We start from the raw sequence: 9942 nt of genomic DNA on the forward strand, positions 1-9942 counted from the left end.
TTCAATAGTGTGGTAACCCTGTGGGATCATGCTAGAGCATACTGATGAGCCCCCATCACTGTGGGAATGATTCAGTGATCTCAGGGAACAAGTGATCTCATTATAATGGATACAATGGGATTTAAAATTCTCCCACTGAATGTACAGAACTATGCATTCTCCCACATGACTAAATGTCCAAAAACCATTAGTTACAACTATTGAACATACTATACCAGAAATCACACTGTAAAAAGGCAAGCACTCTATTAAAACTCATCTGTTCTTACCTGGAAATACACAGGCATGGCACAATAGAAGTTACAAAAATCAACAGTTTCTAATTTATTAACACAGGTTGATTACTATTGCAGTTACATGTAAATATTGTATGTAAAAAATGGCACCAATGTTACAGAAAAGCCCAAAATAAAATAAAAGAGAAAGGGATAAAGGAAGAAAGAGAAAAAACGGTAACCTCTGGAGCCAGGCAGCCTAGAATCTGGGGAAGAACCCCTGAGTCTGAGAAATCACATAAGTATTCACAGCATTTGCTCAATACATTGTTGATACACCTTTGGCAGCAATTAGAGCTTGAAGTCTATTTGAATATGATCCCACAAGCTTGGCACACCTATCCTTGTCCAGTATCAACCATTCCTCTTTGCAGCACCTGGTGGATGGAAAGCAATAGGGCACTGCTATTTTAAGATCTCTCCCAAGATGTTATGAAAAGGAAGTGAAAGTGAAGTGATTGATACACTGCAGCACACAGAGAAATGAGTCCTCTGCTTATAACCAGTCACCCTTGGTCGGGAGCAGTGTGTGGGGACAGTACTTTGCTCCTTAGCAGATCAGGATTCAAACTGGCAACCTTCTGATTATGGGTCTGCTTCCTTACATACTAAGTCACCACTCCCCCACTAATTGAATTCAAGTCTGTGATCTGGCTCCAGACTCTGGCTCAAGGACATTCACAGAGTTGTCCTGAAGCAACTCTTTTGATATCAGATTGTGTGCGCTTAGAGTCGTTGTCCTATTTAAAGATGAACTGTCGCCCCAGTCTAGGTTCAATAGTGCTCCGGAGTAGGTTTGATCCAGAATGTCTCAGTACATTGCTGCAGTCATCTTTCCCTCTATCCTGACTAGTCCCCCAGTTCCTGCAGCTAAAAAATACTCCCACAGCATGATGCTGCCACCACCATGCTTCACTCTAGGGATGGTATTGGCCTGGTGATGATGAGCAGTGTCTGGTTTCCTCCAAACATGATGCCTGGCATTCAAACCAAAGAGTTCAATCTGTGTCTAACTCTTACTAAGGACTGGCTTTCGTCTGGCCACTCTACGATACAGGCCTAATTTATGGATTGCTGCAGAGATGGATGTCCTTATAGAAGGTTCTCCTCTGTTCACAGAGGTCCTCTGACAGAGTGACTGTCGGGATCATCTTGTGGCTTTCTGCTCACAAGAAGTGTGACAAGAAACATCAAAGAAAATCTGATTGGTCTGTGATAACATTTTTGGGAATCAAATGCAGGGTTTAAAAGAGCTTCTCTTGACGCCCTTTTTTTTACGTCTTTTTTTTTTCCTCCACAGGGGGGTGTGGGGAGTGGATTTCTCTCTCCTTTTTTGGGGGGGTATTTCTATAACATTTTACATACAATATTGTTACGTTCACAGGATGAACATCCACCCTGGCACACCACATTCAAATGAAAGAAGGCGAGGAGGCTGTAAGACATGAGGGTAGAAAGGGATTTATTGTCATTTTCAATTCCAGACGATCCTTGTGGCTGCTGCACACATGCTCCCTGCTCTCGCTTTGCCTACTCTCCTGTACGGACCTGGAGCCCTGCATGTCACATCACATAACATAAATGCACAAACACAACAAATGAAAATACAAATGAAAACATTCTGCGATTGTTTTTTTTACATTTCTACTGAACAGATAACTAATAATTTATTTACACACAACAATCATTTGAATGTTCTCCCATATTGACTATACCAGCTTAACAACAAAATCCTACAAACACACAAAATAATATACAGAGCTACTGTGTTATCCCCCTGCACTCCACAGAACACTCATAACCAATCAGTAAGTCCCAAAAGTGAAAATATGAACATTCATTGGTCCTACTTTAACTCATTAACTTGTACAACTATTTTTACTTATATTTTCATATGTAAATCAGCATAATGCACATTTTATTGCATTGCACATAAATCCTGTATGCTTCAGTTACAATCTATGGTCAGGCTGTATCAAACTCAGACCTGTATTACAATATTTCCATGTAGCAGCAATAGTAATCTACCTGTTTTAATAAATTAGAAACAGTTCATCCTTGTAACAATCTGTATGTCCAGAAGAGTTAAATGCATTACTAATAATTAATGGAGTCAGATAAACAAGGTCAACGCAATTCTCTGTTGTCTTCCCCATCATCCACCAAGTTGGAATTCCATTCTGCAAAACTTTTTTACAGGTTCTTGGTCACCTCCTTGACTAAGGCCCTTCTCCCATGGCCACTCAGTTTAGCTGGCAGGCCAGCTCTAGGAGGAGTCCTGGTGGTTTTTAACTTTTTTATCTTATTGATGATGGAGGCCATTGTGCTCATTGGGAACTTCAAAGCAGCAGAATATTTTCTGTAACCAACAGACAATTCCTTTGATTTCATGCTTGGACCTTATATATACATGTGTGTGCCTTTCCAAATCATGTCCAATCAACTTTTTTTTCCTCAAGTGGACAATTAAGCTGAAGAAACATTTCAAGAATGATCAGGGTAAAAAGGATGCACCTGAACTCAATTTTGAGCTTCATGCCAAAGGCTGTGAATGCATATGTGCATTATTTTTTTATTATTAATAAATTTGCCAAAACCTCAAGTAAACTTTTTTCACATTGTCATTATGGGGTCTTATGTCGTGAATTCCAAGGGGGGAAAAATTTATTAAATTCATTTTGGCAAAAGGCTATAACATTACAAAATGTGGAAAAAGTGATGTCAATTATTTCCGGATGCTCTGTAAGGCTTATAAAAGTTATTTTGATCTTTTGGAAAATTCCTTCCTGGTTGAAGACATAAACAGGTTTTGCTTTGTTTCATGCCATTTAGTTTGCCAAACGTAGACATAGCGCAAACATTATTGTTTGGCCACAACTCTGGCCCAACCACCAACATCATTGAAATTGTACATACAAAGTTTTTATTTTTTGCATTATGTATATGCACAGTAAGAAGATTCAATTAATGAAAATGAAATGGTGCTTCCATAAGAAGGCATCTGCTCATGCAATTAATACAAAAATATTCTCTACTCACATACAGTAAACATGATGTACGATCACCGATTCACATCAGGCCACCACCGACAATCGCCTAAATGTCCAAATTCTCAGGATCACTACTAATGTGGGTTCTTCTTCTTCTAGTCCTGATGTGTTCTTATGGCTTGTGTAGTGTGAGCAGTCAGGTCGCATCCAAGGATTTTACCGTAAAGTGTGCTCATTTCGCATTTATTTGTACAGCTTCATACAAGCAGGGAAGAGCAAAAAGAATGGGAGACTAGAGGAAGCAGCAAATCTCTGTCTCCAAAATCTTCGTGACTGGTGAGAATTAATGACGAGTACATCTATATTTGTACAGTCAGTCGAAATTAGTCCATTGTTCTTCTCACTGTCTCATAGAGAAGTGTTTTTCGCGATCCCATAAGCACCACTTTTAGCCTGTCTGTTGAATACCTGTTTGCCATTCTGCTCTCCTCCATTTCCTGCTTAAACCCAGTAGCACGAGCATTCACATTCAAGGGTGTGCAGCATCAGATTATTCAAGCTCATGTAATAAACTGGTGAAGACTCGCCTGCCTCTGTTGCATAACTCTGCGCTGGGGTTTTTCGCCTTCACTGACACATGCTCTCCCGTTTCTCCTTGACAGGTGATACTTCTTGTGAGCAGAAAATCACAGCTTGGTGATAAGGTCTTCATAAACCTGGAATGTCCTATCGCACAAGGAGCATGATCATTCATTCAGCAATCCTTGAAGGATGCGATGATGCGGTACAAACCTGGGCCCCACTCACAGTTGATCATTTTGTTTCTTATTGATTCCTTGTTAAAAAAAGAGAACACTGTATCAGTAGGGAATTCAAATGGAGCTGATGTACTGTGTATTGTGGTCAGACGAATCATTTTTTTCACTGCGGACCACCTAGACTGTACCAGAAACAAGTACAAAAGCCAGGGTCTGTCATGGTATGGGGTTGTGTCAGTGCCTTCGGCAAAGGTAACTTGCACTTCTGCAATGACACCATTAATGCTGAGAAGTATCTCAGTTTTGGAGGAACAAATGCTGCCTTCAACACAACGTCTTTTCCAGGGACGCCCATGCTTATTTCAGCAAGACAAAGTCAAACCATATAAAGAGAATGTTTGGTGCATTTTGAAATGAAAAATGAGTCAACAAAGACCCTGTACTGTTGCGCATGACCCTGTACTGAGTGACCATGGGAGAAGGGCCTTAGTCAAGGAGGTGACCAAGAACCTGTAAAAAAGTTTTGCAGAATGGAATTCCAACTTGGTGGATGATGGGGAAGACATCAGAGAATTGCGTTGACCTTGTTTTAAATGTGTTTCAAGCCTGAATGGCAAGAATGAACACAATTCGTATGGTCTACATGTCGCAGGGTTGTTCTGCTGCCAAACAAGTCCTTATAACAAGGCTCCAGCCATGTCCCTAATTACTCACATGGCTGGATCCCTAATGTCAAGAAGATAGGCGCCAGGTCCCAACTCCACCCTGTCCCAACTTTTTCTGATTTGGGGTTGTAGCACTGTTGAGAGAAAACAGTTTCACATAAATGTAAATTCTGCTGTTATGACAAAAAAAGACGTGCAATTTCCATCTATGAACCTAAACATATTGATCATACTGAACATGAACTGAAAGGATTTAGCTTTAACTGTGCAATTTCCAATTCCTGATCAGTTATTATCAAATTGTTCACTGTGGGCAGCTGGCTGATGCATTATTCTTACTTGCTTTGCTGTTTCTTACAAAGCAAAATCATTTCATCTGCCATGGATGTAAGTTTACTTGGTTTATGATGTAGTACAGGTAATCTAAAATGTCACAAATCATGGTTTTATCAGTTACAGTTTGGTCTGTGAGTTCATCTATTGTGCCAGCCATATCTAAATGCCACATTGTAAGTGATGCAGTTTTTAGTCCATGTTCATTTTATATGTTGTTGGAGTGAATCTGGATTAAGAAATGCCTCTACTTTTTTAACGCCCCGGGCCTTTTACATTTACATTTACAGCATTTATCAGACGCCCTTATCCAGAGCGACTTACAATCAGTAGTTACAGGGACAGTCTCCCTGGAGCAACTTAGGGTTAAGTGTCTTGCTCAGGGACACAATGGTAGTAAGTGGGATTCGAACCCGGGTCTTCTGGTTCATAGGCGAGTGTGTTACCCAATAGGCTACTACCACCCTGTGATATGTTCTTCTTTTTTATTTAAATGAAAGCATTCCCATGCAAATGTTCATTGCCCTGCCCTGTGGTATGGAGGTCCCACCACTGCTGGCTCAGGTACTAAGAAGAAATTAGCTGTGTATTAAAGTCCACCCAACTATTCAGTGTTGGACAATGAGAAATCACAAAATTTTCATGAGATTGTTGTGAATCCTTGAAATGTAAAGTTTCTCGGACAAACTGCTTTGTTAAAATGTGTGGGTGTAAATAAGATTAAATCATTATATAGTCATTTCCAGCGTTGAATTATGATTGGCAAAGCATAATTAAAGATGGCATGATATATAAAAAATTATGCAAGAGCATTGAATCAGCAGTGACCACATATGCTTAAATATCATTCCACTTGTTATGTTGCATCCATTAAATTGCCATGGCATTGTAAGCTGCAGGCTAAAAAAACTGCCTTGCTAAGCAGTAGTACAAACAGCTGAATCATAGATGCACTACATCCATGACTCATAGAACCATAAATCCATTATTTGACTTTTTAATGCCATTGTAAAGTTGCCTGGACAATGACATTAGCCAACAAGGTCACAAGGGTGCAAGAAATTGTATTGAATATTGTAATGTGTTAAGGAAATTCTGCTGTCTGTCGGGGGGTTGGGGGAGTTTTCCTGGGTTTTTGGTGTGTTGAGTTGTATGGCAGACAAAGGCAGATGCTCGCCTGAAGGAGTCTGCGTTTGGAGCAGCGGCAAATGATTTTCCCATGGCTGTCTTGGTGAGCCCACATGCTGCAACAGGCGCAAACAGCATGAGCGGAGTTCACGACGCCTGGACTGACCTTGGTGAGAACACCAAAATATTCTGATAAGGCGGATTTCAAGGTATTTCCTGCTTGCTCCTGTCTAGCCCAGAAGATAGGGGCAATTATGAGGCCCTAGCGGGGGCACTCCAGAGACATTTTGAGCTATGTACACAGCCAGATCACTTGATAAATTAACTGAGCAGCCACTTCAGGCAGCCAGAGGATCCCCTGAGATTACTTGCTAATGACATTCAGAAGTTGACGCGTCGGGCATATGGGCATATGCCCCAGAGTGTGCAGAGGGAGTGTGCAAAGCATCAATTCGTCAGGGCACTGTTCATGTAATTGGAACACCCACCCACTTTACAGGCTGCACTCGAACTTGCAACAGAGAGGGAAGTTGTGTGGGGTGCAGCCACTTCGACAAACACTGCCGTAGTAAGGGCTGCAGGAAACAGTCCCATGGAGCAGAAATCACTGAGCTGATTCGGGCTACTTCCCTCTGGTCACCACAGGACACAGGACATGCTGTCCTATGACTCTGCTGGGGATGTGGACAACCTGGCTGTCTTCTTAGACAGTGCCCCAGGAAAGACACTCCCAAGGGAAACAGGGAAGGGTCCACATAGAAGGGGATATACAGACCCCAGCCACACCCCCACAACCTCATCTGACTTCAGAACCTGCTGCAGTGGTAGGCCATACTTGTGCTGGGGACTTGTTCCTGTTAGGGCATTAAATAATGTAACAAGAAAGGACTCGTATCCATTACCCCACATTGATGAGGCACTTGGCTCAGTCTCTGGCTCCAAGTGGTTGTTGTCTCTCAACCTGCAGAGCGATTACTTCCAGGTGCCTTTCTCATCTCTCTCTAGCTCTCTGGCCTAAATCAGCTTTTTGCACCAATTCAATTCAATGGACCTGTCACCTTTGCTAGGCTAATGGATCTAGTGATAGCAAGCATCACCAGTCAAGAGTGCCTTGTTTATTTGAACAACACCCTAATGCATGGGCCCTCATTTGACTACATCCCATTTGTCTAAGACATGAATTCTAGCGGGATGGGCATCAGGGGTGTGTTGTCCCAGGCGGGGTCAGATGGTGAGAGAGTTGTTGCATATGTCAGCCATGCATTTAATAAAGCAGAGTGATGCTACTGTGTCACCTGCCTGAAGCTCCTGCCATTGAAATTGTCTATTAGACATTTTAAAAACCAACTGTGCGGCCTGCCATTCACTGTCAGGACCGACCACGCGGCGCTCCAGAGGCTGATGTCATTCAGGGACCCAGAGGGGTAGATCGCCAGGTGGCTGGAGGAGCTCCAGACTTTTGACTTTAAAATGGAGCAGGCACCATTTTACACCTCTCTGAGGGGCGGCTGGAGTGCGCATTGAAAGAGCCCACCACAGGTGGTGGTGCCTCTAGAAATGATGGCAACGGTACTACAAGCCATGCATGGGCCACCGGGTTCAGGCCATTTCAAAGTCACCAAGACCCTTAGGCGCATGTGTGAAGTAGAGTAATAATCAGGATTTGGCCTTTTTGCATTGTGAATTTTATTCTGAAAAATTTTAGCCATACGCCATGAGGTCGTCTTCACTGACGTCAGTGAGGGGCCAGAATATACCTTCCACATAGCCTTGCATGTGTAAGGTAGTCTGAGGCTGTCTGGAAGAGTCTACAGAAGTAAGTGAAGGTGACGTGTGGTCATGCAGGTGAAAAGTTCTTGTACAGTGAAAGTGACCGCACAGGTTTCCGTGAGAATACTCTTATCTAGAAGCTAGAAAATTCACCTACCCGTCTTAGTGAGTGATCGTGTATAGAAGTCACACAACCTCGATTGGACATTCGTTGCCCATTCTGTAGCCGCGCTGGAGATATTATTGTCTTGTATCCAGACACCAGGCTGTCTGTGTTGACATGACCAATGGACACGTTGCTACCACAACAAAATGCTGTGTTATGTGACATTTGTCATAAAATAAAGAGGGACAAACGTCATAAATATAACACAAATATTCCAGTGTTTAGTAGTAACTGTTGATGTAACTGTCGGTCACATCAACACAGACAGCCTGGAGTACAGCTGTCATAAATGTGGAAATTTGGCTTAAATTTGTAGGAATGTAAAATGCAGTTTCAAATTTTTGGAATTCAGAATCAATTTAATACATTCAGATTCAGTACGTACAATATAATTTTAGTTTGTGCAATTCAGATTCAAATATATTCCATTCAATTACGGTTTCTACTGGCACAAATCTCTGCCCATTAAGGGCATCATGTATATAATCCCACCCTGGAGCCAGGCCTGTGTTTGGGTCCCGTAAGCAAGCGCCTGGTGACCGGGCTTTCACCCATGGGGCCAGGCCCAGCCCGAACCGAATACATGCGCTCATCCAACTGTGGTCCAATCCCCAGACAAGAAAACTGGCTACTGGGAGATGGAAGGTCACATATCTGGCAGGGAAGGAGCTGGAGCTTGTGAAAGAGGTTGAGCAGTACCAGCTAGATATAGTCAGACTCACCTCGACACATAGCATTGGCTCTGGAACCCAAGTCATTGAGAGAGGTTGAACACTGTCCTTTGCTGGAGTTGCTCTGAGTGAGAGGCAGAAGGCTGGGGTTGGCTTTTTGTTAGCCCCCAAGACTCTCAGCTTGTCTGTTGGGGTTTACCCTGGGGAACAAGAGGCTAGCTTCCCTGCACCTTCCGGTCGGGGAATGGGTCCAGACTGTTGTTTGCACTTATGCGCCAAATAACAGCTGAGAGTACCCACACATTTTAGAGTCCCTGGGATGATTGCTAGATATTGCTCCGACTGGGGACTCCATTGTCCTGCTGGGGGACATCAATGCTCACGTGGGCATGACCTGGAGGGGCGTGATTGGGAGGAACCTCCCACCAGATCTGAACTCGAGTGGTGTTTCGTTATTGGACTTCTGTGCAAGCTGCAATTTAGCCATAACGAACACCATGTTCAAACATAAGGATGCCCATCGGTACACTGACCTGTCACCATATGTTTTGGACACTCTGGTGAAGAGAGGAGCAGAGCTGTCAACTGATCACCACCTGGTGATAGCAGGGGAAGATGCAACGTAGACCTGGCAGACCCAAACGTATAGTGAGTAGTTTTTTCCATGACTGTTTTTGCACAGAAATTTCAGAGAACATATGGTAATGAAAACGTGCCTTGGAGTAACTGAAAAATGACAACTCAAATTGACCATAATGTTGTTAAACCAAAATTGTGACAGGACATGCGTCTATATTCAAAATAAAGATTTATTTAAACCATTTCTGAAAATCCAACTTAATGTTAACAGCAGGGAGGCAACAATAAGTAAAAAAACAAACATAAATAAGTAAAACTGACTAGCGGGCTGTATGTAAATAGTTGAATGCTGCATGTAGAGATGTGTGTTACATGTGGTACACACTATAGTGTAGGTGGGCATCATCTCCATGATTCTGTGGAGGACAACTATACAACTTGATTGGTGATGACTGAGTACCAGCTAGAATTTTAAGAGACACATGTGTCTAAATCTTTCTTTTTGGAATACTTTTGTACTATTGGAAATTCCAGGTTCACGACCTTTCAGGTTTTAATGAAGACCCCCTACTTTGTCTCCAGACTGTGGCCTTGCCCTCACAAGAAG

The sequence above is a fragment of the Denticeps clupeoides genome, chromosome 1, assembly GCF_900700375.1.
Source record: "Denticeps clupeoides chromosome 1, fDenClu1.1, whole genome shotgun sequence".
Lineage (NCBI taxonomy): Eukaryota > Metazoa > Chordata > Actinopteri > Clupeiformes > Denticipitidae > Denticeps > Denticeps clupeoides.